Below are 27,292 nucleotides of genomic sequence, written 5' to 3'. Positions count from 1 at the left end.
AAAAAAAGTAATTAAATATTAATACAAGGGAAACACAAAGTAATAATGTAAAAATGAAGAGAACGGAAATGTTAAAAGCGAAGGATGAAATCACGACTTGATTAGGCCTTTCATTTATCACAGGAAAGCTGGCAGAAATCTTGCCAAAATTGCAGAATATTGGAAACTGGAGAAACGCAGATGTTACTCTCATTTTTAAAAAGAGTAGCAAGAGTGATCCAGAAAGCTAAAGACCAGTGCGCTTGACATCCATTACGGGTAAAGTTATTAAAAGACTTATTAAAGAGAAGGTCATGCAGCATATGACTAGAAACAGTATCTTAAAAGATTGGCAATATTGGTTCATGAAGGGGAGGTCTTGTCAATCTAATTGAATTTTTCTTTAAGGGTGTGACAAGGGAGCCTGAAAGGGGTAAGGCAGTGGATGTGTACACCAATGTTCACTCTCATTTTTGTGTGTGCGCAGTACCTTCCTGATTGCTGCAGCTGAAAGGGGACATTGGTGTACAGTGGATTTCAGTAAAGCCTTTGCTACAGTTCCTCTCAAAAGGCTGGTACTGAAAATAAAGAAAGCAGGAATCTGTAAAAATATTTTACAATGGATATATAACTGGCTAACCAATAAAACCCAGGATTGTCATCCGTCTAAGAGAACATTATCAGTCGGGTCCCACAGGGGTCTGTTTTGGGATCTCATTTGTTTAATATCTTCATAAATGATCTGGAGCAACAAGTCACAAGCACAATAGCTAAATTTACAAATGATACAAAGCTAATGAAGGTGGAAGATTCCAAAGCAGAACAGGATAAGCTATAAGAGGAATTGAATATACTGGGAAATTAAGTCGAGAGGTGGAAGATGAAATTTAATGTAGAAAAATGCAAAGTGCTTCGCATGGGGAAAAAAAATCCAGAAAGTGACTATTATGTAAATGGAAAGAAAATAATGGGCATGGAAAATGAAAGAGATCCTGATGTCTTGATTAACAATAAATGAAAATGATCACAACTGCTCAGGGGCAGCGAGTACATAAGAAGAGCTTAAGAAATAGGAGAAGGCCATTTGACCCCTCGAGCCTGCTCCGCCATTCAATAAGATCATGGTTGATCTGATCATGGACTCAGCTCCACTTCCCTGCCTGCTCCTCATAACCCTTTACTCCCTTATCGCTCAAAAATCTGTCTATCTCCGCCTTAAATATATTCAATGACCCAGCCTCCACAGCTCTCTGGGGCAGAGAATTCCATAGATTTATAATCCTCAGAGAATAAATTTCTCCTCGTCTCATTTTTAAATGGGTGACCCCTTATTCTAAGACTATGTCCCCAAGTTTTAGTTTCCCTTATGAATGGAAATATCCTCTCTGCATCTACCTTGTCGAGCCCCCTACTCAATGTATCTTCATAAGTCAACACCCTCATCTCTGGAATTAACCTAGTGAACCTTCTCTAAACAGCCTCCAATGCACGTATATCCTTCCTTAAATATGGAGACCAAACTATACGCAGTGGCCTCACCAGTACCCTGTACAGTTGTAGCAGGACTTCTCTGCTTTTATACTCTATCCTCCTTGCAATAAAGGCCAACATTCCTTTTGCCGTCATAATTACTTGCTGTACCTGCACACTAACTTTTTGTGTTTCATGCACAAGGACCTCCAGGTCCCTCTGTAATGCAACATTTTGCAATTTTTCTCAATTTAAATTGTAATTTGCTTTTCTATTTTTTTCTGCCAAAGTGGATAACCTCACATTTTCCCACATTATACTCCATTTGCCAAATTTTTGCCCACTCACTTAGTCTGTCTATATCCCTTTGCAGATTGTGTGCCTCCACAAAGATTCACCACCATCTGCATGAAGAAATTTCTCTTCATCTCAGTCACAAATGGCTGACCCCTTATTCTGAGACTGGGACCCCTGGTTCTGGACTCCACAGCTCGGGGAAACATTCTCCCTGCATCTACCCTGTCAAGCCCTTTAAGAATTTTGTATGTTTCAATGAGATCACCTCTCATTCTTCTAAACTCGAGAGAATATAGGCCTAGTCTACTCAATATCTCCTCATATGACAATCCCCTCATCCCAGGAATCAGTTTGGTGAACCTCTGTTGCACTGCCAATGAAGTACTTTTGAAGTGTTGTAACATTACATTTGCCTACATAACAGCAACTCACTTTAGAAGTAATTCACCGATTTTGGAGCACTTTGGGATGTCCAGAAGATGTGTTGCGATGTAAATTCAGAAAATTCATCATGTGAGTATAATGTGTAAAATTATTTTTTTTTTAAACTTGTTTTCTATTATCAGTGGAAGCATTTTAGTTTTTCAGCTTGACCTAACATTATCATCATAGGCAATCCCTCGAAATCGAGGAAGACTTGCTTCCACTCCCAAAGTGAGTTCTTTGATGGCTGAACAGTCCGACACGAGAGCCACAGACTTTGTTACAGATGGGACAGACATTCGTCGAGGGAAGGGGTCGGTGGGGCTGGTTTGCCGCACACTCCTTCCGCTGCCTGCACTTGGCCTCTTCACGCTCTTTGCGTTGGGACTCGAAGCGCTCAATGCCCTCCCGGATGTACTTTCTCCACCTCGGGCGGTTTTCAGCCAGGGTCTCCCAGGTGATGTCACATTTTACCAGGGAGGCTTTGAGGGTGTCTTTATAACATTTCTGCTGTCCTCCTTTGGTTTGTTTACCATGAAGGAGCTCCGCATAAAGCATTTGCTTAGGGAGTCTTGTATCTGGCATGCGAACTATATGGCTTGCCCAGCAAAGCTGATCAAGTGTGGTCAGTGCTTCAATACTGGGGATGTTAGTCCTCCCAAGGGATTTGCAGGATCTTGCGGAGACATCGTTGGTGATATATCTCCAGCGACTTGAGGTGCCTTCTATACATCGTCCATGCCTCAGATCCATACAGGAGGGCGGGTATTACTACAGCCCTGTAGACCATGAGCTTGGTGGTAGATTTCAGGGCCTGGTCTTCAAACACTCTTTTCCTCAGACGGCCGAAGGCTGCACTGGCGCACTGGAGGCGATGTTGAATCTCCGCATCAATGTCTGCCTTTGTTGGCAAGAGGTTCCCGAGATATGGGAAGTGGTCCAGTTTAAGCAGGGAGGTCCTGCTGCAACTGTACAGGGTATTGGTGAGGCCGCACCTGGAGTACTGCATGCAGTTTTGGTCACCTTACTTAACCCTAACCCTAACCCTAACCCTAACCCTAACCCTAACCCTAACCCTAAATGAAGGATATACTAGCTTTGGAGGTGGTACAGAGTCGATTCACTAGGCTGATTCCGGAGATGAGGGGGTTACCTTATAATGATAGATTGAGTAGACTGGGTCTTTACTCATTGGAGTTCAGAAGGATGAGGGGTGATCTTATAGAAACATTTAAAATAATGAAAGGGATAGACAAGATAGAGGCAGGGAGGTTGTTTCCACTGGTCGGGGAGACTAGAACTAGGGGGCACAGCCTCAAAATATGGGGGAGCCAATTTAAAACCGAGTTGAGAAGGAATTTCTTCTCCCAGAGGGTTGTGAATCTGTGGAATTCTCTGCCCAGGGAAGCAGTTGAGGCTAGCTCATTGAATGTATTCAAATCACAAATAGATAGATTTTTAACCAATAAGGGAATTAAGGGGTATGGAGAGCGGGCAGGTAAGTGGAGCTGAGTCCACGGCCAGATCAGCCATGATCTTTTTGAATGGCGGAGCAGGCTTGAGGGGCTAGATGGCCTACTCCTGTTCCTAATTCTTATGTCCTTATGTTCTTATGTTCTTATGTTCTTATGATCTTGTCCAGGGCCGCGTGTGGATCTTGATGATTGTGGGGTAGTGCTGAGTGCCGGTGACAGGCTGCTGGAGGACCTTTGTCTTGCGGATGTTAAGCGTAAGGCCCATGTTTTCATATGCCTCAGTGAATACATTGACTATATCCTGGAGTTCAGCCACTGAATGTGCGCAGACGCAGGCGTCATCCGCATACTGCAGCTCAACGACAGAGGTTGGGGTAATCTTGGACCTGGTCTGGAGGCGGCGTAGGTTAAACAGCTTCCCACTGCTTCTGTAGTTTATTCCACTCCAGCGGGGAGCATATTGATTGTGAGGTGGAGCATGGCGGCGAGGAAGATTGAGAAGAGGGTTGGAGCGATGACGCAGCCTTGTTTGACCCCGTCTGGATGTGAACATCCAGTCTTCTGTAATGGATCTGTTGGTAAGGATCATGGCCTGCATGTCATCGTGAAGCAGGCGAAGGATGTTGACAAACTTTTGGGAAACGGAGGAGGACGCTCCTTAGACCCTCATGGTTGACTGTGTCAAAGGCCTTTGTAAGATCGAAAAAGGCCATGTATAAGGGCTGGCGCTGCTCCCTGCATTTTTCCTGCAACTGTCGCGCTGCAAAGATCATGTCTGTTGTGCCCCATAGGGGACGAAATCCGCATTGTGATTCCGGGAGGAACTCTTCGGCCACAGGGAGAAGGCGATTGAGGAGAACTCTAGCGACAACTTTCCCAGTGGCTGAGAGCAGGGAGATTTCCCTGTAGTTGCCACAGTCGGACTTGTCTCCCTTTTAAAAAATGGTCACAATCACTGCATCTCTGAGATCTCCCGGCATGCTCTCCTCCCTCCAGATAAGGGAGATGAGGTCATGTATCTGCGCCAACAGCGCCTCTCCGTCATACTTTAGCGCCTCAGCAGGGATTCCATTCGCACCCATAGCCTTGTTATTCTTGAGCTGTTTTATGGCTTTGCCTACCTCGTGCAACGTTGGGGTCTCACTGAGTTGGTGCCAGGTTGCATGTTGCGGGATGGAGTCGAGAACACTCGAGTCAAAGGCAGAGTCTCGATTAAGGAGATCTTCAAACTGCTCCTTCCATCGGGCCCTGACAGCCTCAGTATCCTTGATGAGTGTTTCCCCTTTCTTGGCCAGGAGGGGCCTTGGGGGTTTGGATCGTAGTTGGCCTTGACTGCAGTGAAGAATTCTCACATATTGTGGTTGTCGGCCAGTTGTTGTATCTCCTGTGCTTTCTCCATCCACCACCTGTCCTTTAGATCCCAGGTTTTTTGTTGGACCTGAGCCTTGAGCCATCTGTAATGTGGTTTGCAGCTCCCGAGTTGGGTTGTTACTTGAGGCTCAGAAATGCTTTGCGCTTACGATCTATTAGTTCTTCGATCTCCTGATCATTTTCATCAAACCAGTCCTGATGTTTTCTGGTTGAGTGACCAAGTGTCTCTTCACAGGCAGTGGTTATAGAGGCCTGGAGGGCAGTCCAAGTGCTATGGGGATTCAGCATCTCAGGGTCATCAAGGCACACCAGATTGGCTGTGAGGCGCTGGCTGTATAGGGCTCTCTTAGCTGGGTCTCTAAGTGCCCTGGCATTAACTTTTTTGCAGAACTGCTTCTGCTGTCCCTCCTGCTTTGGGGCAATGTTAATGTCGATGATGGATCGGATTAGGCGGTGGTCCGTCCAGCAGTCGTCAGCTCCTGTCATGGCGCGGGTGATGCGCACATCCTTGCAATCCCTAGCTCGGACGATGACATAGTTAAGCAGATGCCAGTGTTTGGAGCGAGGGTGTTGCCACGATGCCTAGTATTTGTCCCTCTGGCGGAACAGGGTATTGGTGATGAGGAGTTCATGTTCTAGACATTTTGTCAGGAGTAGGGTACCGCTGGAGTTGGCTTTCCCTACCCACTCTCTGCCAATCACGCCTCACCAGAGGGCTGTGTCTTTGCTGACCCTGGCATTAAAATCACCCAGGAGGATCAATTTGTCGCCCGTGGGGACGTGGGACAAGGATGTCTCGAGGTTGGAATAAAATCCCTCTTTAGCCTCATCCATTGCATCGAGTGTAGGGGCGTACGCACTGATGACTGTGGTGCATTGGTTCCGGGATAGGGTAATACGAAGAGTGATGAGGCGTTCGTTAACCCCATAGGGGAAGTCTTTGAGGCGGTCGACCAACTCATTCTTGATGGCAAAGCCGACTCCATGAAGGCAGCGTTCTGCCTCTGGTTTCCCTTTCCAGAAGAAAATGTAACCTCCACCATGTTCCTTCAAATGGCCTTCCCCTGCCCGCCGGGTCTCGCTTAGGGCAGCGATGTCAATGTCAAAGCATCGGAGTTCCCGGGCAACTATGGCGGTGCGGCGTTCCGGCCTGTTGTTGTTGGGATTCTCCATGAGGGTCCTGGCGTTACAGGTCCAGAACTTCATACTGATGAAGTGGAAGATGCCTGTGTGTGAGTTCTTTTAACGGGGGGTGGCCGCTGCACACCGGTAACCACACGGACTTAGCTAAACAAGGTCTTGGTCCAGTGGCAAGGGGGTCCAAGACAACTGGAGACCAGGCACAGCTCTATAAGCCTAATTGCCTACGGTGAAGTGTTGGCCGCAAGCTCAGCGCCGAGTAGCGCCATTGATGGTAAATGGCTTGAGGCTTGGTTGGAGGCATTAGGAAGGTGATTTCCAAAGTTATTTTAAAAGTTAAAAGTTGATAAAAATTCCCAACTTATTTAAAAAGTTTCTAAGAGTTGTTAAAACGTCTAAGATATAAATCAATAATATGTTATAAAAGTTTCTCCAGTTTAAAAAGTTTCTAAAGGTTGTTAAAAAGTCAAAGATGTAGGTCAATAATAGATGTTTAAAAGTGTTTTGATTAAAAGCCTAAAATGTAAGTTTTAAAAGTTCTCCCAAATTGTTTAAAAAGTTTAAAAGTTGATTAAAAGTTTAAAAATTAATTAAAAGTTGGTTCGGAGTTTAAGACATTGGGTTGAACGCCAGCCCAGAGTCCCTTCGGCCGGTTCCACGTTCCCCTGAATCTGTCAGCACAATGGACAGCTGGTGTGCGACCACAGGGACAGGCGTGGGCAGGTGTGGAGTCCTTTCGGCCAGGGATGGCCCGGGACTGGTGTGGAGCCTTTTCAGCCGACACGGGGTCCCTTCGGCCAGGGACAGAAGCGGTCGGCGCGGGGTCCCTTCGACAACTGCAAGGTAACGTTTATTTGTTATCCCGCTGGGGCTGCTCAGGGCCCACTGTATGTTGTCCCGCTGGGGCTGTTCAGGGCCCACTGGGGCTGCTCAGGGCCCGCTGTATGTTGTCCCACTGGGGCTGTTCAGGGACCACTGGGGCTGCTCAGGGCCCGCTGTATGTTGTCCCGCTGGGGCTGTTCAGGGCCCGCTGGGGCTGCTCAGGGCCCGCTGTATGTTGTCCCGCTGGGGCTGTTCAGGGCCCGCTGGGGCTGCTCAGGGCCCGCTGTATGTTGTCCCGCTGGGGCTGTTCAGGGCCCGCTGGGGCTGCTCAGGGCCCACAGGGCTGCTTCAGGCCCGCTGTGTGTTGTCCCGCTGGGGCCAGGACCGGTGTGGAGTCCTTTCAGCCCGGGACAGAAGCGGCTGGCACAGGTTCCCTAACAAGTGGAATAGGGAACAATGATATCTGGAAGAATTAGCCGATCTGGAATCCTCTGCAATGAAAGTCTTTTTCTCTTCAGTCCTTTTGAGTTGTTCACCAAAGTCATTTTAAATGACTTTAATGAACAGAGGCTGTTCAGAGAAGGTTCACTACGTTGATTCCGGAAATGAGGGGGTTGACATGAAAATAGGTTGAGTAGGTTAGGCTATTCATTGGAGCTCAGATGAATGAGAGGTGATCTTATCGAAACATATAAGATAATGAAGGGGTTCGACAAGGTGGATGCAAGGAAGATATTACCATTCATAGGGCAAACTAAAACTAGGGGGCAGAGTCTCAGAATAAGGGGCTGCCAATTTACAACTGAGATGAGGAGGAATTTCTTCTCTCAGAGGGTTGTAAATCTATGTAATTCTCAGCTCCAGAGAGCTGTGGAGGCTGTGTCATTGAATATATTTAAGGCGGAGATAGACAGATTTTTGAGTGATAAGGGAAATGGGGAGCGAGCAGGGAAGTGGAGCTGAGTCCATGATCAGATCAGCCATGATTTTATTAAATGGCAGAGCAGGCTCGAGGGGCGAAATGCCCTACTCCTGCTCCTATTTCTTATGTTTTTATATTCTTATATAAAAACTTTCATCGGTCACCAATTCCAAGTAGCTCCATTAACTTACCTGGCAACAGCATCTTTCTCAGGCTTAATGAGGATCTGCAGACAACAGTCATTTTACAACTCACCACTGGCCAAGTATTCAGGAGTTAGTTACAATTATGTTTACCAAGAAATTTTCTCTGGTAACACCAGGACTACCAGCTATCATTATGCAATTCCAGTATTCCTTATTTGCCCATATGGGTTGTGTTTCCACTAGTATTGTCTGATTGGGAAACATGGTCCTTGTTTACTACTGCAAGACTTATTGACCCACATTTTGCTGTTGGTTAGACTTGTTCATGCACATTTAGGTTTAAAAATGTTTGCATGGCATGTTGCTGAAAGTGCAAGCTGATAATGATGCAGTGAGGAAAACCTGTGTGAATAGGGAAAATAACTGTGCATCTCCTTAACCAATCAGATTGAAAAATAAACAGAGGAAGGACTAAGAAGGAAGTCTAAATTAGAGTGGGTGAATTCAGATACAAAAAGAGAAATAAAGAAGGAAAGAAAGATTGCATTGAGAAAGAAAAAGAGAAAGAAAAAGTTTTTAAAAATTAACTTAAAAAAAATCTCCAACGACAATGAAAACCTGAAGGAATGAGACTCCACACTTGTAATAGTTAATTTTCAGCACAGGGAGATTGATTGGCAGTAATTAACACTTATCACCTTGTTAAAGAGGTACTTGCACAGATACTCTCTGTGGCAAGTTTAATTTGTATCTACCACGTAAACACAGCAACTGCATGACATTCAGTGTATTCAATAGTGAGGCAGACAGTGAAATGACGTTTTCACAAAGCTAGCTTGGACAGCAACTTTTGATATTGGCATTTAACTGTGCAACTGTTCCTCGCCTGAAGTTGCTGTGCCACTTACGCACAAAAAATGGTGAGTGCCATTTGCCGCAACATTATTTTGACAGCAAATTCTGGTCCATAGTACCGTCTTAATCAGATTTGTGTATAACTTCAATGATGAAAATATAATAATTCGAACTGTCAAGTTCCTGAGATAGCTCTACTTGCAGACCCAGGTCTATAAAAATGAGAGGTGTTGACAACTGTGTCAATCTCTAAGAATTGATATACAGCAGCGCGAATCCAGGACAATCATTATGTGTCAGTTATAGAATTACATCCAAAGAATCCTTAGCCTCCATTATCAGTGAAAACATTTGCGGCCGAAATTGCCCTCCGACCAAAAGTCACTCACTGATCTTGAAGATTTTTCTCTGCCTCAATCAATGGGGTGGAGAGTAGAGCGAAATTCAGTTCTTTGATTATTTTTCCGGGCCGTGAAGTTGGGTTGTGGTGGGGTGGAAGTGCGGGTGAGCGGGGCGGACATCGGTATGCGTCATCAGCGTCACGCCGACATGTAGCAACGTCCCTCCCATTCAGTTAAAGGGCCACTGCAAATTCTACAGCCACGTTAGTGGCACCCACTAGGCCACCAGGAATGTCGTGATTGTCGGTGACTCTGCGCCGACTGAGTGGTGAGTGCTTTCCGCACCCTCTTTGAGGCAGTAACAGCTCTTTAAAAAAGGGGTAATTTCGTCCCCCTGAAGTTTTCAGCTTGACTGATAAATGAAAATGGCAAAAAAAGGTGAAAACTGAAAGGCAAAGCTCATTTGCAATCCAGCATTCCCTTCAATGAAAGTAAAGAACTATAATCTATTCAATTAGTTAAGTATTGTAATTTTGGCACCTTAATCAGTACCATACAGTTCAGCCTTGGACTTCAGGATCTATTAAATATTCAATTGCAAACCTTTCTTCAAAGTAGTACCATTGAAGGTAGTATGGCAACAGACCTCCTGAGACCAGTACTTCATTACTGTCAGAATTACCACTACTGCGCTACTGCCTGGCAGAGTTATTTTTTATTCTGACACTGCAAGGTACAGAAAACCAATGTGGAAATATGGGAAGCAGAAGTAGAGAAAGATGCAGAGGTAAATGGTGCTGTGACAGAGAGGGGCTTCTGAACGTACAGGAACAGAACAGAATGTAAAATCTACAATGCTACGTGTGACGCACATATATCACAAGAAAATTAGACATTATAATAGGAGCTATAGAACCTTATACACTGCCCATCTGAGATACCTGTACTGTCCTAATGAATATTGCCTTCTTCATCACAAGTTTTACCAAAAGACAGACCAGGGAAGCAGCAGAAGAAGCTTTAGAAATCAACACAAGTAGAAACCTCGAGATTTTTCTTTTGTATTCATTCTCGGGTTGCGGGCATTACGGGCAAGGCCCGCATTTATTGCCTACCTATAATGCCCAACAAGCTGGTGGTGAGCCAATTTCCTGAACCGTTGCAGCCTATGTCATGAAGGAACTCCCACAGTGCTGTTAGGTAAAGGATTCCAGGATTTTGACCCAGCAACGTTGAAGGATTGACGATATATGTCCACGAGGGAATGAGGGCATTTAAACTGTATATTTCGCCTCACCTCATTTCTACTCCATCTTAAATTTCACTGTAGGTGTGGTTGAGTGAATCTTCTGCCCATTCCCCTACTGTTGGGCAGACGTTTTAGGGGATGTCTGGGGGTGTTCCCAGGTTACCCGAGGAATTCCGCTTAGTACGCCATCTGATATGCCTGGTGGGACCAACACCTCCTGAGAACTCGTGTACATCCTATACTGAGCATTAGAAAGTCCCCACAATTGCCAGCAAGAAAGTTTATGAGGGTGAAATCAGCTTAGACCTGAAAATGGGCATGGGGATTGTGATGAGTGATTGTGTCCATTGAAAGGAGTGCAAGTAGCATGTAAAATTTGTGCTGCCTGCTATTTATAATGATAGCAGCGCACAGCCCAGCGCTGAACATGCTACTGAATGGCTGAGCACTCAGCAGGGGGTCGAAGTTCACAATGTTCATGTGAGACTTTACTTATAGCAAGCTTGCACCTCTAAAAGGCAGTCTGCACCTCTTAAAGGTGAGTCTTCTGGTGATCAAAAATGTTAAAAGTGTTTCAGCACAAACCAAAATGGTTCAACAGGCCAGGGTAAGGGCAACTAGAGTCTCAGATGCAGCACTCGAGGCTTTTGTGCAGGGGGTGAACACGCGAAGAGAGGTCCTCTACCCACAGGGGACCAGGAGGCCTGTCAGAAGGATGTGGGACCAGATCGCCAGCAGTGTCGACCCCAGGCCGTGGCTCCAGTGCCCAAAGAAATTTAATGGCCAAGATCAGTGAAGGCATCTTCAAAAGCTAGCTTCACCTCACCCTCACATCCACATCTCACAGTTTGTTCACACTGTCAGTTATTCAACCATGACAGTTACAACACCCAAACACATTATACCACACTCACTTGCACACTTCCCTTTCTATTGTAGCAAAAGGTGGTGCATAATCCGTGGCAGCAGAACCTAACCGGCAGAGGACAGGCTCGCTTGCATCACCTCACCCCCATTGAGGAGATGGTGCTGGCCATTCTTGGCAAGGGCATGGTTGAGCCTGTGGTCAGCGGCGGGGCTAAAAGAACACAAGATGCCAGTATTCTCATACAGTTGAACAAGAAGAGGAAGAGGAGAGTGAAGAAGAAGAAGAAACACCGCCACTCAATAGAAACATAGAAACATAGAAAATAGGTGCAGGAGCAGGCCATTCAGCCCTTCTAGCCTGCACCGCCATTCAATGAGTTCATGGCTGAACATGAAACTTCAGTACCCCCTTCCTGCTTTCTCGCCATAACCCTTGATCCCCCGAGTAGTAAGGACTTCATCTAACTCCCTTTTGAATATATTTAGTGAATTGGCCTCAACTACTTTCTGTGGTAGAGAATTCCACAGGTTCACCACTCTCTGGGTGAAGAAGTTTCTCCTCATCTCGGTCCTAAATGGCTTACCCCTTATCCTCAGACTGTGACCCCTGGTTCTGGACTTCCCCAACATTGGGAACATTCTTTCTGCATCTAACCTGTCTAAACCCGTCAGAATTTTAAACGTTTCTATGAGGTCCCCTCTCATTCTTCTGAACTCCAGTGAATACAAGCCCAATTGATCCAATCTTTCTTGATAGGTCAGTCCCGCCATCCCGGGAATCAGTCTGGTGAACCTTCGCTGCACTCCCTCAATAGCAAGAATGTCCTTCCTCAAGTTAGGAGACCAAAACTGTACACAATACTCCAGGTGTGGCCTCACCAAGGCCCTGTACAACTGTAGCAACACCTCCCTGCCCCTGTATTCAAATCCCCTCGCTATGAAGGCCAACATGCCATTTGCTTTCTTAACCGCCTGCTGTACCTGCATGCCAACCTTCAATGACTGATGTACCATGACACCCAGGTCTCGTTGCACCTTCCCTTTTCCTAATCTGTCACCATTCAGATAATAGTCTGTCTCTCTGTTTTTACCACCAAAGTGGATAACCTCACATTTATCCACATTATACTTCATCTGCCATGCATTTGCCCACTCACCTAACCTATCCAAGTCACTCTGCAGCCTAATAGCATCCTCCTCGCAGCTCACACTGCCACCCAACTTAGTATCATCCGCAAATTTGGAGATACTGCATTTAATCCCCTCGTCTAAATCATTAATGTACAATGTAAACAGCTGGGGCCCCAGCACAGAACCTTGCGGCACTCCACTAGTCACTGCCTGCCATTCTGAAAAGTACCCGTTTACTCCTACTCTTTGCTTCCTGTCTGACAACCAGTTCTCAATCCACGTCAGCACACTACCCCCAATCCCATGTGCTTTAACTTTGCACATTAATCTCTTGTGTGGGACCTTGTCGAAAGCCTTCTGAAAGTCCAAATATACCACATCAACTGGTTCTCCTTTGTCCACTTTACTGGAAACATCCTCAAAAAATTCCAGAAGATTTGTCAAGCATGATTTCCCTTTCACAAATCCATGCTGACTTGGACCTATCATGTCACCATTTTCCAGATGCACTGCTATGACATCCTTAATAATTGATTCCATCATTTTACCCACTACTGAGGTCAGGCTGACCGGTCTATAATTCCCTGTTTTCTCTCTCCCTCCTTTTTTAAAAAGTGGGGTTACATTGGCTACCCTCCACTCCATAGGAACTGATCCAGAGTCAATGGAATGTTGGAAAATGACTGTCAATGCATCCGCAATTTCACATGCCCAGCCACTACTCAGAGACAGACACTCCATATACTTTAGTGGATAGGTTAAATGTGGGATCTGCACGTGGTGAGGCACTGGGCACAAGTGGGCTGCTGCCAGCTCCCCAGAGGGCAAGGTTGCACATGAGTTCTGCTGTATAGGACCCAGATGAAGACTTCAATGGGGATGCCTACAGAAGAACACTGATGGGTATACACAATAAAATGTTTAGTGCAATGGCAGGTCTGCCAGAAAGCCTGACTGTAATGTCATGGAGCATGGAGGAGTCCAGCTCCAGCCTTGCAAAATGGATAGAGCCAGGGAGCAGAGCAGTGTTTTTCAAATCTAGCTAAATTTTAGTATGAACAGTGCAGGGTGGTGTTCTTTTTATCACTACAAACTGACACTTCATATTTGCATACATGACAGGTTCCTGTACATAAGCAGATAAATTCTAAATCTTTATATATCAGTGGTGTCCAAGCTTTTGTCTGTGTGGGCTGCACATCAGGAAATATGATTAATTGGCTCAACATCAGCTTCTGAACATGTCCCTTTGTTTTACATATTCAACTTATTCATTTTGCAATTAAATCCCACAATTCAAATAGACTCCTGTTATCGATCCACTTAGTGGCTGTACTCGCTTCGATCTGTGTAATAGACAGCCTTTTCAACTGAAGGATTTAATTTATTTTGAAAAATTAATAGCTAAGAACATCTTAATAGAACAGCTCTTTCAATCGTAACGATAAATAAAGACTGCTCCCCTCTAGATTACATTTTAGTGTTTAGAGTTGCTGTAAATGAAATCCTGCCTTAAAGTAAATCCCCAAGTTAACTTATTCCAGACACCAGTCATGCACTACTTATTCCTGCTTCAATTTTTCAGTACACCACGGGCAGACTTTCGTCTGCACTGGCTGGGCGGTAATCTGGTGGAGTGGATTGATCATCCGCCCTTTCTGGAACTCGGCCAATTTTCATTCCATTGACAGTCATTATATGAAATTTTCTTGGGTTCTATAACAGGCGAGCCATCCACTTTGCCAAATTACCGCCCAAACAGTGAAAACAAAAACCTACCACTATTCATTGCTTGCTGCCCTAACATCAGGGACTCAGTGAAAAATTAAATAGGCAGCAAAATAAATTTAAAGATGATGATAATCAACTCATTCAACTGACTGGTCTGTAACTTACTTTCTATACCTTGAAGCAAATCAGAATGATTTGCAATTAGCATTCCTTACCACAATGATGCCCAATACATTAGTTACTACATGTGACTAATTGGGAATCCTAATGTGATTTAATTGCATTTCTGATTAGTGATTTCAATACATATTTTCACAGTATATGTATGTGTACAACTGTTTTGTGTTTTTGTTGATAAGATGGTAAAATGAAAAGCAGAGTATGCAAGTTTTTTTATCATTGTGAGTGCTTTATTTCCTTGGTTACTGAATGGTGGTAGATGTTTGTTAAATACATATACGCGTAAATACATATACGCATGTATTATGAGTGTATGCAAGGTGTTTTCTGCTAAAATTAGATGGATGTGATTAAGACACTGACACCGTAGCTACACCTGTGGCTAGTCAACAATTTCTATCAGACAACACTTCCTTATCCAATCCTGTAACAATTGTTCTTCTTTCCTTTTTTCAGCAGGACACTTCCACTAAGGCACTAAAAAGATGCCTTATCAAGTTCAATGAATATCACCAATCTCAGCCAGCTTTAATGAATTCTGCAATTTCACTCCATCAGTAATTGAGGTGACAGCAAGAATAAGTAAAACCATTAGCACATGAATTGTGAGCATCTGAGTATTTCTTTACACAGTCCCAGGACATTCTAGGATAAGAGCAGCCACTGTCCATTTCCTATCCAGCAAATAGGAAGTACAATTGGACATGGGTCAGATCAGCACTACTGGGTACATGATGGCAGCAGAAAATGAAAAATGCATACTTTGTTATATTTTCTCCCAGTTCTCATCAGTCAATAGATTTTCTGAGCCTTTCAATCACTTGCCTTGATGTCTTTCACATCAGATTAACCACTTATGAATATATACATCTTGATTGTTTTTCTTAAAATAGCTTCATTCCAAGCGTTAACTCTCTTTCATTTATTCTGGATAATATAACTTTTATCTGTAAATATTGGAATGATCAATCATGTTAAACCCTGTAGACCGAGGTGAGTTCCAAGAATTGGAGTTAATGAGGTGAGGTGTTTAATTAACACCAGGGAATCACTGAAACAGTAACCTCATCAGTGAACCTGTTACATATTTATGAGTACAAAGGTCAAATGGATTCAAAAAGTTCACCACTTGGGTCTTTTCCTCATATAGTAATCATTTCAGGAATTTCACAGGTTGCAACTCTTGCTACAGTGCAGACTGTATAGACTGATGGTGAACCGTTCACTACCAATGTAATGGAGAGTTTAACACACAATCTCCAGAACGACTGGATGAATACCGGGGCTGGGAAATTCGCATCAGCCGTTATTGCCGGTTTGGAATAATAAATGGCGACTGCCTCGCTTCCGCTGCCATTGCCTGCATTATCTGCAGATAGGGAAATGAGGCAAACTGTTACGTCAATCAGCGTGCAATGCTGATTTAACGTACGGCCTGCCATTTTACATGTTGCCGCTCCATTCAATATCCTCATCGTCATCATAGGCAGTCCCTCGGAATCGAGGAAGACTTGCTTCCACTCCTGAAGTGAGTTCTTTGGTGGCTGAACAGTCCAATATGAGAGCCACAGACTCTGTCACAGGTGGGACAGATAGTCGTTGAGGAAAGGTGTGGGTGGGACTGGTTTGCCGCACGCTCTTTCCGCTGCCTGCACTTGATTTCTGCATGCTCTCGGCGTTGAGACTCGAGGTGCTCAGCACCCTCCCGGATGCACTTCCTCCACTTAGGGCGGTCTTGGGCCAGGGACTCCCAGGTGTCAATGGGGATGTTGCACTTTATCAGGGAGGCTTTGAGGGTGTCCTTGTAGTGTTTCCGCTGCCCACCTTTGGCTCGTTTGCCATGAAGGAGCTCCGAGTAGAGCACTTGCTTTGAGAGTCTCGTGTCTGGCATGCGGACTATGTGGCCTGCCCAGCGGAGCTGATCGAGTGTGGTCAGTGCTTCAATGCTGGGGATGTTAGCCTGAATGAGGACGCTGATGTTGGTGTGCCTGTCCTCCCAGGGGATTTGTAGGATCTTGCGGAGACATCATTGGTGATATTTCTCCAGCAACTTGGTGTCTACTGTACATGGTCCATGTCTCTGAGCCATACAGGAGGGCAGGTATTACTACAGCCCTGTAGACCATGAGCTTGGTGGTAGCTTTGAGGGCCTGGTCTTCAAACACCCTTTTCCTCAGGTGACTGAAGGCTGCACTGGTGCACTGGAAGCGGTGTTGGATCTCGTCGTCGATGTCTGCTCTTGTTGATAGGAGGCTCCCGAGATATGGGAATTGGTTCACGGGGTCCAGGGCCGCGCCGTGGATCTTGATGACTGGGAGGCAGTGCTGTGCGGTGAGGACAGGCTGGTGGAGGACCTTTGTCGAACGGATGTTTAGCGTAAGGCCCATGCTTTTGTACGCCTCAGTAAATACGTCGACTGTGTCCTGGAGTGCAGCCTCTGTATGTGCGCATACACATAAGGCAGAGAAATAACAAATACCTGAATGTACTTTCAGCAGCAGGATGAATCCTCCACCAGCGCTATTTAAAGGGATCATCAACAAGTTACAGCTGACTTGCTTTTTCATTTTTAGTGGCTCTGTGTAAGTTTGTCCAATTGTTTGGAGATTTCCACGGTTATTGAAAGTATACGAGGTGACAGGGAGTATTGCTGCAAGTGGACAAGGCCTTGCTTCTCATTTAAAGGATTCTGCTCACACATTTGCTCCCCGTAATGGGGGCTCTATTTGCAGTCCCTCTCACGCTCAAGTATGATAGGGAGATGGAGCTAAGGCAGAGAAAGAGAGAAGATACTCACAGAGCAAGAAGGAGAAGGAGCACGAGAGCTCTCAATGGGAAGCCTTATCAACCTGGGGTCTGCCAAGAGCACTTCTCTTACCTGCACTTGTAGGGAGCAGCGTATTAGGAGGCTCCGCTTCACCAAGGAGTTGATCACAGAACTCTGCCACCTCCTGGAACCAGACCTACAGCCTGAGGGCACGGTGACGACGGCACTGCCAGTGGCCCTCAACATCACCATAGCCCTCAATTTTGTTGCCACCAATCCTTCCAGTCTGGAGCAGGAGACCTAGCTAACATTTTGCCATCCATCACAAATTTTTCATGCTGCCTGCACCACTTTGAACAGGCACAGGCATGTCACGCTTCGAGACTTATACAATTTTTAGGCCCAGATCTTTATAGTACGTTACTAAATCCGAACATAAATCCGAACATAAATTTGCCTAAAGTCTGGGTCTAAAGAAGAATGTTCTTGATTAATTTGGCAGGTTTCCAGATCTCATAAAAAGGTTTGATTTAACATAAAGACAGCAGTTGAATGTACTGCACTTAAGTGCGAATAATAATACAAAGCCGATATGCTTAAATATAATTTATTATATAACTATTCCAAAATAAGTTACTTTTGGCTTCAAATGATCAATGACAGGACACTTCAAAGTGCTGGAAAATGCTTGAAAAATGCCAAAACACAAAATTTCCAGGGAGGGCATGCCCCCAGACACCTAGGAAATACATTTTGCACCAGCAGAGCTCAATTCCCCTCCAGAATTCCTAATCCGCCACTACAACATTGTGCTTTTGTGTACTTACGTTTTTTTTCCCCAATAGGGTATGGTTGCTGCTTGAGTCACAACTCCATGGCCCACTGCACTTCCAGTGTAACTAGTTCTTTCCCTATGTTATACCTGAGGCTATTGGGGTTCAGTTTTCACAGAGAAACAAACACAAATAATAACCCTGAAATCCAGTGTTATAAATAAACATTTAACTTATGCAGGCACCTTGGCTTTAGTCATGGGCCTTTATTGTTGGTTGTTTTTCACTTTTATCTTATTTTCTGAGTTGTCAGCTTTTTGGAGGCTGTGTCAGCTTCTTTGAGGTCGTTTATCTTCTTTCCTGTGTCAACTTTTTCTGGTTTTGTAAATTGGGTTGTATGTCAATGAGGTTATCTGACTGCAATCGATCCTGTAGTGTACATTGTTCGTATGCTGGACACAAGACTCCCAAAGCAAGCGCTCTACTCGGAGCTCCGACACGACAAGCGAGCCCCAGGTGGGCAAGGAAATGTTTCAAGGACACCCTCAAAGCCTCCCTGATAAAATGCAACATCCCCACCGACACCAGGGAGTCCCTGGCCAAAGACCGTCCTAAGTGGAGGAAGTGCATCCGGGAGGGTGTTGAGCACCTCGAGTCTCGTTGCCGAGAGCATGCAGAAACCAAGCGCAGTCAGCGGAAGGAGCGTGCGCCAAACCAGTCCCACCCTCCCTTTCCATCAACGACTGTCTGTCCCACCTGTGACAGAGACTGTAATTCCCATATTGGACTGTTCAGTCACCTAAGAACTCACCTTTAGAGTGGAAGCAAGTCTTCCTCGATTCGAGGGATGATAAATGCACGAATAATATTTATTTATTAAAAATAATCTTACAATACAACATTTCTGGCACAGACACGTTGGGCCAAATGACCTCCTTCTGTGCTGTTACATTCTATGTATCATTCTATAAAAATAATCTCTAAAATCATACCAGCACCAACAGGAATAAAGAAAAAGTTATGACAAATTTAATTGTGATGCGACAATTTCTTAAAAGATACATTATTTCGCAGTAGAAATAATTTTTGAGGTGGCAAAGGCTGGAACCTAATTTTAGTTTTCTCAGAAAAAAATCGGACTTTCAGTTTTGGCTGTGGTAGGAGCACATTGGCTGTACATTTATCTTGAGAGGGACAGAAAGGAGGAAGTGTGACTGACTGGAACATTTTGAAGCTTGAGAGTTGAAGCTAAAACTAAGTCATGAGTTCAAGTCCCACTCCAGGACTTGTGCACATAATCTAGATGGATATTTCTGTGAAATACTGTTATGCTGAATTGTTGTAGATGGTGGAGCCGAAATTCAGGCCTGCCAGAAAGCTGGTGCACCTACCTTTTTCTAGATGTTTTTACCATCAGGTCCGAGGAGGCGGACTCTTGATCCATTTTCACCTCTTTGGCAATTTTTTTTCAGCGGAAGTGCGGCGGTAAGTGCTGGTGAGGGGCAGAAGTGAAGGCGGTGCAGAGTCTCCGCCGCGGTGGTGACGTCAGTGCGCGTGTGCGTCACCATGTCCCTCCCCTTATTTAAAGGGAAGAGAAGGAGCGATTTTTTAGGTTCGGCCACTGGGCGACCAGGGAGCATTTTGGCCAGCCCAGCAGTCTTGGGTGCCAGGCTGCCTGTTGATGGCCCGGCCGAACCAGGGCCATAATTGTCCAGCCGATCGGGAAGTCAGTCGGCAAAAAAAAAACATGGCGGCCATGGCAGTGCGCCCTCCCCTTGAAGGGCCGCCGCGCTGTCATGGCTCACACACAAAAAACAAGGTGCGCTGACAGAAAAAGCTGTCGGGGGCACCACACGGCAACTCGTAGATTTTTTGAGGTAAACTTTGCGGGGAGTGGGAATGAGGTGCGGGAGATCAGCGGTGCATGCTTGGATGACGCTCTTGGGGCGGTTGGCAGCAGCGGGCTGGAAGTGGGGACAGCCCGAAAAATCCCCGAGGTGAGTTTGGATCGTGACGGCCAATGGACTGCAACGTAGCGGCCACCCGATTCCGCCACATGGCCGCCGTAAACAGCAGTAACGGGCCTTATCCAGACCCTGAATTTCGGCCCCGGTGTCTTTTGGATGAGAAATTAAACTGAGGTCCCATCTGCTGGCTCAGAAGGATGTAAAAGATGCTATTGCATTATTCAAAGAGCAGCGGATTTCTCCCAGTGTCCTGACCAATATGTGTCCCTCAACCAACATCACTAAAACAGATTATCTGGTCATTATCACATTGCTGTTCGTAAGACTTTGGTGTGCACAAATTGGCTCCCATGCTTACCTACAAAAACAACAGTGATCACACTGCAACGGTCATTAATTGACAATAAAGCACTTTGAGACATCCTGAGGCTGTGAAATAACATTTCATAACTGCAAATTCTTTCTTTCTTTATACTACAAACCCAACTTAGTCCTTATTACATTAGTACATTAGCTTCTTCACTTTGAATTAAATCTTTCCATCTCTTGCTCGGTTTTATATAGCCTCACCAGAAAATGCAATTACCAACAAAAAGACATTTCCAAAGCATGTAGTTCACTCACTCAGTGGAAAATACTTCAGTCTTGAAATTATGCTGCACAAAATTTGCTATAAGAACACTAAATATGTATGCGACTCCTTTGTCTGCTATTTTACCATTAACCTGTTTATTTTATTTTAAATCTTTGTATCCTGTTTATTTTTCTTTTCCCAAAGAATACCATCAAAACTGCAAGTTTCAGGCTGACAAACCATATAATATATACATGTATATATAAAAGCAAAGAATTCAAGGTTTATATTTATGAGTCTAAAAATGAAGTCAGCAGGAACTGCCCATGGCTGTATTTCACAGTCAAATTAGCGCACTCTGCTCAGAGCTGCACAAGTGAACAAAAACACCCAATTACCCATATCATCTGCCAAGTGGAATATCCAGCCATCATCTTTCCAATGACTGCAATATTTTATTTTATCCCAGGCAGGGGAGGTTGGGGGGGGGGGGGGGGGGGGGGGGGGTAATTTTAGAAAGTACAGCAAAAATACAATTTTAAATACAGTTTAAAAATAGAACTTGCAACTTTCAGTAATCTTTCCATAACTTAATACCTGGAAATTAAATTTAAATAATTTTTAATGAATACACCTCCGACTATTAACACTCAGAGACCATCACTGCTTACAGGCAGAAATACATTAGCTATTTCATGCATGATTTCTGTACACCAATCATACAGGAAAAACACAAATTGAAATCAGATTTTTTTTTAAATACGCTTTCAGCCATTAAATATTTTGTAATTCTTTCTGCAGTTACTACTCAAGAGAGATTAAAAAAAAATTAAATTCAAGCTCGGGATGTGAGCATTGCTGGCAAGGCCGGAATTTATTGCCTATCCCTAGTTACCTTGAGAAAGTTTGATACAACTGAATTGCTTGCTAGCCTACTTCAGAGGGCAGTTACGAGTCAACCACATTAGTGTAGGACTGGAATCATATGTGGGCCAGATTGGGTCAGGACGGCATGTTTTCTTCCCGGACAAGCACAATAGTGAACCAGTGGGGTTTTTATCAACACGGTGTGTGTAAGGTCATGGGCAACAGAGATTTAGATGTACTGAGTTTGTGGAGAGTGGAGGATGGGTAGCCGGCCAGGAAAGGATTGGAACAGTTGAGTCTGGAGGTAACAAAGGTTTGGATGAGGGTTTTGGCAGCAGATTGGCTGAGGCAAGGGCAAATATGAGCGGTTACGGAGCTGGAAGTAGGCAGGCTTTGTGATGGAGAGGATATGGGGTTATAAGTTCAGCTCGGAGTTAAATAGGACACAGAGGTCATCAGTGGTTTAATTTGAGATAGTGGCCAGAGATGGAATCTGCGGCGGGGAACATTGCTCTTCCCAATGTTTAATTGGAGGAAATTTCACCTCATCCAGGACTGGATGTCAGACAAGCGGTTTGACAATGCAGAGGCAGTGGAGGGGTTGAGAGAGGTAGTGGAAAGTTAGAGCTGGGTGTTGTCGGCATGCATGTGGAACCTGACCCCATGCCTTTAGATGCTGCCACCAAGGGGAAGCATGTAGATAACGAAGAGGAAAAGGACAAGGATAGATTCATAGGGGACTCCAGAAGTAATGGCACAGCAGCAAGAAGAGATGCTATTGCTGGAGATGCTCTGGCTATGACTGGATAGGCAAGGGTGGAACCACGTAAGGGCAGTCCCACTTAGCTGGACAACAAAGGAGAGGTGTTGGAGAAGGATGGTGTGGTCGATGGTGCCAAAGACTGCACAAAAGTCGAGAAAGACGAGAAGTGTACCATGGTCACAGTTTCCAGAGGATGTCATTTTTTACTTTGATTAGGGTTATTTCAGTGCTGTGGCCGAGGCGACAACCTAATTGGAAAGATTCAAACATGTAATTGTGGGTTAGATAGGCATGGATTTGGGAGGTGACAACATGTTCAAAGACTTTGGAAATGAAAGAAAAATTGGAGATGGGGTGGCAGTTTGCAAGGACAGAGGAGTCAATGGCGGGCTTTTTAACAGGAGATGATAACAACGGTTTAGAAAGAGGGAGGGACAGTATCTGAGGAAAGGGAACTGGTTAGCCTGATATCAGTAGTGGGGAAAATGTTGGAATCAATTATTAAAGATGAAATAGCAGCACATTTGGAAAGCAGTGACAGGATCAGACCAAGTCAGCATGGATTTATGAAAGGGAAATCATGCTTGACAAATCTTCTGGAATTTTTTGAAGATGTAACTAGTAGAGTGGACAAGGGAGAACCAGTGGATGTGGTGTATTTGGACTTTCAAAAGGCTTTTGACAAGGTCCCACACAAGAGATTGGTGTGCAAAATCAAAGCACATGGTATTGGGGGTAATATACTGATGTGGATAGAGAACTGGTTGGCAGACAGGAAGCAGAGAGTCGGGATAAACAGGTCTTTTTCAGAATGGCAGGCATGTGGAGTGCCGCAGGGCTCAGTGCTGGGACCCCAGCTCTTTACAATATACATCAATGATTTGGATGAAGGAATTGAGTGTAATATCTCCAAGTTTGCAGATGACACTAAATTGGGTGGTGTTGTGAGCTGTGAGGGGGACGCTAAGAGGCTGCAGGGTGACTTGGACAGGTTAAGTGAGTGGGCAAACGCATGGCAGATGCAATATAATGTGAGGTTATCCACTTTGGGGGCAAAAATGTGAAGAAAGAATATTATCTGAATGGCAGGAGATTAGGAAAAGGGGAGGTGCAATGAGACCTGGGTGTCATGGTTCATCGGTCATTGAAAGTTGGCATACAGGTACAGCAGGCGGTGAAGAAGGCAAATGGTATGTTGGCCTTCATAGCTAGGGGATTTGAGTATAGGAGCAGGGAGGTCTTACTGCAGTTGTACAGGGCCTTGGTGAGGCCTCACCTGGAATATTGTGTTCAGTTTTGGTCTCCTAATCTGAGGAAGGACGTTCTTGCTATTGAGGGAGTGCAGTGAAGGTTCACCAGACTGATTCCAGGGATGGTTGGACTGACATTTGAGGAGAGGGGATTTATACATTGTAGTTTAGAAGGGTGAGAGGGGATCTCATAGAAACATATAAGATTCTGACGGGATGGGACAGGTTAGATGCGGGTAGAATGTTCCGATGTTGGGGAAGTCCAGAACCAGGGGACACAGTCTTAGGATAAGGGGTAGGCCATTTAGGACTGAGATGAGAAGAAACTTCTTCACTCAGAGAGTTGTTAACCTGTGGAATTCCCTGCTGCAGAGAGTTGTTGATGCCAGTTCATTGGATATATTCAAGAGGGAGTTAGATATGGAGAGAAAGCAGGAAAGGGGTACTGAAGGAATGATCAGCCATGATCTTATTGAATGGTGGTGCAGGTTCGAACGGCCGAATGGCCTGCTCCTGCACCTATTTTCTATGTTTCTATGTACAATGTCAGCTTGCATGAAGACAAAGGGTGATTAGCAGTTAAGTACAAATGGGGTCAAGATAGAAGGAGGTGGGTCTCATGGACAACCTGATCTCAGAAAAGGCTTGAGGGGGTTAGGAGAGAAACTAGAGAAAGTTGCGGGTTCAGAGCTTGGGCAGGGGTGAACCTTGAGGAAGGTTTGGCTTGGTGGGCATATGAGGCAGAGGGAGCTGAACGGATGGTCTCAATCTTAGAGACAAAGAAGTTCATAAGCTCCTCGCACTTGTTGCTGGAGATAAGGGTGCTGGAGGCATGGGAGATGGGTTTAAGGAGATGGTTGGTAGCGGAGACAAGAAGCTCTGGATGATTCTGGAGAAATGAGTGGTTTGGGCAGAGGAAAGCAAGGCCCAATAGTGTTTGATGTGGTTTAGGCAGAACTGGCGATGAATGGCTAAACCAGTTGTGTGCCAAATACGCTCAAGTTTGTGACCCTTGGACTCGAGGGAGCAAAGAGGGACCATACCATGCTAGAAGAGAGTAAAGATTTTACTGAAGACAAGGGCATCAAAGGTAGACATCAGGGAGTGTTTGAGTACATTGGCAGCTATAGAAGTATTGTGGCAAATGGAGGGCCAAAGGCTAGACATCTGAGAGTTTGAAAGTGCAGTTGTCAGTGACTTGGGGGAGAGTTTTTTTTCCAGGGCATATACAGACAGAAATGGGCTTGGAAGGGAATAGGGGGAGATGAATGGTGACAGATATAAGAAAGTAGTCGGAGATGGCTTTGTCTGTTATCGAGACAATGGGAATAGTGAGGCCATGTGAGATGGCAAGGTCGAGGGGATAGCCGTGAATGTCGGTACGTGAGCTTATATGGAGGGAGACTTTAAGGGATGGCAGGATAGCAGTGAAATCAAAGGTGAAAGGGTAATGTGAATTGAGATGAAGATTGAAATCATTGATGATGAGGAGTAATTCAGTGCAGAGGCTGTGGGCAGAAACTAGAGAGGATATCTTGGTGAGAAACTCGGGTGGAGTTGGGGGCGGGCACAGAAGAGAACGAGGATTTTAAAGGACAGTCGTAAGGAATAATGCTGGAAAGAATAAGGGGTCTTGCTTCAGATAGAACTGCTGGTCGTGATGGTATTCGCAGAGATAGGAGCTGTGCTAAGTGAGCCCGATGCTTATACATTCAAGGTTGGTGGAGTTAGGGATTGTTCCCATGGACTTAGGGAGGCCAATGTATCAATATTCAAAAAAGGCAACACATCAGAACCAGAACATTATTGGCCCATTATATTGACTTCAGTAATCAGCAAGTTACTAGAAGGGATCATTAGTGATGCTCTGACAGAGAAAGAGATTTAGAGATTGTCAACATGGTTTCTGGAGAAGGTTATGTCTCACCAACCCAACTGAATTTTTTGAAGTGGTTAATAGGTTGATGCATGACATAGTATATTTGGATTTTCAAAAAGCTTTTGACAAGATTCCACACAATAGGCTAACTTACAAGAAAGAGGGGTTGGAGGGCAGATCATGGGGTGGGTACGAAATTGACAAATGGAATGTTGGCCTTTATTGCAAGGGGGATAGAGTATAAAAGCAGAGAAGTCCTGCTACAACTGTACAGGGTGTAGGTGGGGCCACACCTGGAGTACTGCATACAGTTTTGATCTCCGTATTTAATGAAGGATATACTTGCATTGGAGGCTGTTCAGATAAGGTTTACTAGGTTGATTCTGGAGATGAGGGGGTTGACTTAAGCAGATAAGTTGAGTAGGTTGGGCCTATACACATTGGAGTTCAGAAGAATGAGAGGTGATCTTATCAAAACATATAAGATAATGAGGGGGCTCGACAAGGATGCAGAGAGGATATTTCCACTCATTGGGGAATCTAAAACTAGGGGACATAGTCTCAGAATAAGGGGCCTCCTATTTAAAACTGAGATGAGGAGGAACTTCTTCTCTCAGAGGGTTGTAAATCTATGGAATTCTCTGCCGCAGATAGCTGTGGAGGCTGGTCATTGAATATACTTGAGGCGGAGATAGACAGATTTTTGAGCGATAAGGGAATAAAGGGTTATGGGGAGCGGGCAGGGAAGTGGAGCCGAGTCCATGATCAGATCAGCCATAATCTTATTAAATGGCGGAGCAGGCTCGAGGGGCCGAGGGGTTGAGTGGCCTACTCCTGTTCCTATTTCTTATGTTCTTATTCTCATATGCAGAGTTCTTTATGATATGGTTCTGTGAGGTGATCAATTACGAGTGCAGTCTCACAGGGATTGTGTGTTAATAGCGTCGCTCTTCAGTACCTAAATTAATGATCTGGATGAATGCATTGGGGAACTGTCAGTAACATAGAAACATAGAAAATAGGTGCAGGAGTAGGCCATTCAGCCCTTCGAGCATGCACCATCATTCAATATGATCATGGCTGATCAGGCAACTTCAGTACTCCATTCCTACTTTCTCTCCATACCCCTTGATCCCTTTAGTCGTAAGGGTCACATCTAACTCCCTTTTGAATATATCTAACAAACTGGCCTCAATAACTTTCTGTGGTAGAGAATTCCACAGGTTCACAATTCTCTGAGTGAAGAAGTTTCTCCTCATCTCGGTCCTAAATGGCTTACCCATTATCCTTAGACTGTGACCCCTGGTTCTGGACTTCTCCAACATCGAGAACATTCTTCCTGCATCTAACCTGTTCAATCCCATCAGAATTTTATATGTTTCTATGAGATCCCCTCTCATTCTTCTAACCTTGCAGATGATACAAAGACGATACAAAGATTTGTGCTGGTGTTAGAACCCGAAATATGATAACGACAATCAGATCTAGATATGATGGGGGAATGGGACTGTGTCTGGCAAATTACATTTATATATAGTGTTATGCATGTGTAAAGGGCCAAATCTACACATATGGGCTTCCAACTAAAGTCTGTTGATCGGGAAACAGACATAGGAGTTATAGTGCCTGGCAATGTTCTCTTTAATTTTTTTTTGGTGCGTGGCCCATTCAAAATACCGTGCATGCGTAGTTTTTCCTATTTAACAGCCTGTGAGCTGCCTTAATGGGAACTACAGAGTGCTGTACTCTTGCACAGCTTAAAGGGAACATTGGTGTCTGGTCAATGCCACGAGGCTCTGGTGAAGACAAATATAATACTGGGATGATCCAATATAAAATAAAAAGCACTAAAATGTTCTTGTACAAGTCCTTGGTTAGGCCTCATCTACAATACTGTGTCCAGTATTGGTCCCATCACATGGTGGAAGATATAGAGATGCTGGAAAAGGTTCAGATGTAGGGCACTAGAATTATATCTAGTTTAAAAGTTCTTAGTTACTACAATGGGCTTAGAGAACTACCCGACAATGTAGAAAACTTCCCAGGCAAGTCC

At 44.8% G+C, this 27,292-nt stretch overlaps 1 protein-coding gene across 1 annotated transcript in view; it reads right to left on the bottom strand.

Moving 5' to 3' along the window:
- LOC139266749 (solute carrier organic anion transporter family member 3A1-like) overlaps nt 1–27,292 on the bottom strand; it is a 467,845-nt gene that overhangs the window by 351,647 nt on the left and 88,906 nt on the right. The window lies entirely within an intron of this gene.

The sequence above is a fragment of the Pristiophorus japonicus genome, chromosome 1 (assembly GCF_044704955.1).
Source record: "Pristiophorus japonicus isolate sPriJap1 chromosome 1, sPriJap1.hap1, whole genome shotgun sequence".
In the NCBI taxonomy this organism is placed as follows: Eukaryota; Metazoa; Chordata; class Chondrichthyes; family Pristiophoridae; genus Pristiophorus; species Pristiophorus japonicus.
This window is presented reverse-complemented; position numbering and strand designations above follow the sequence as displayed.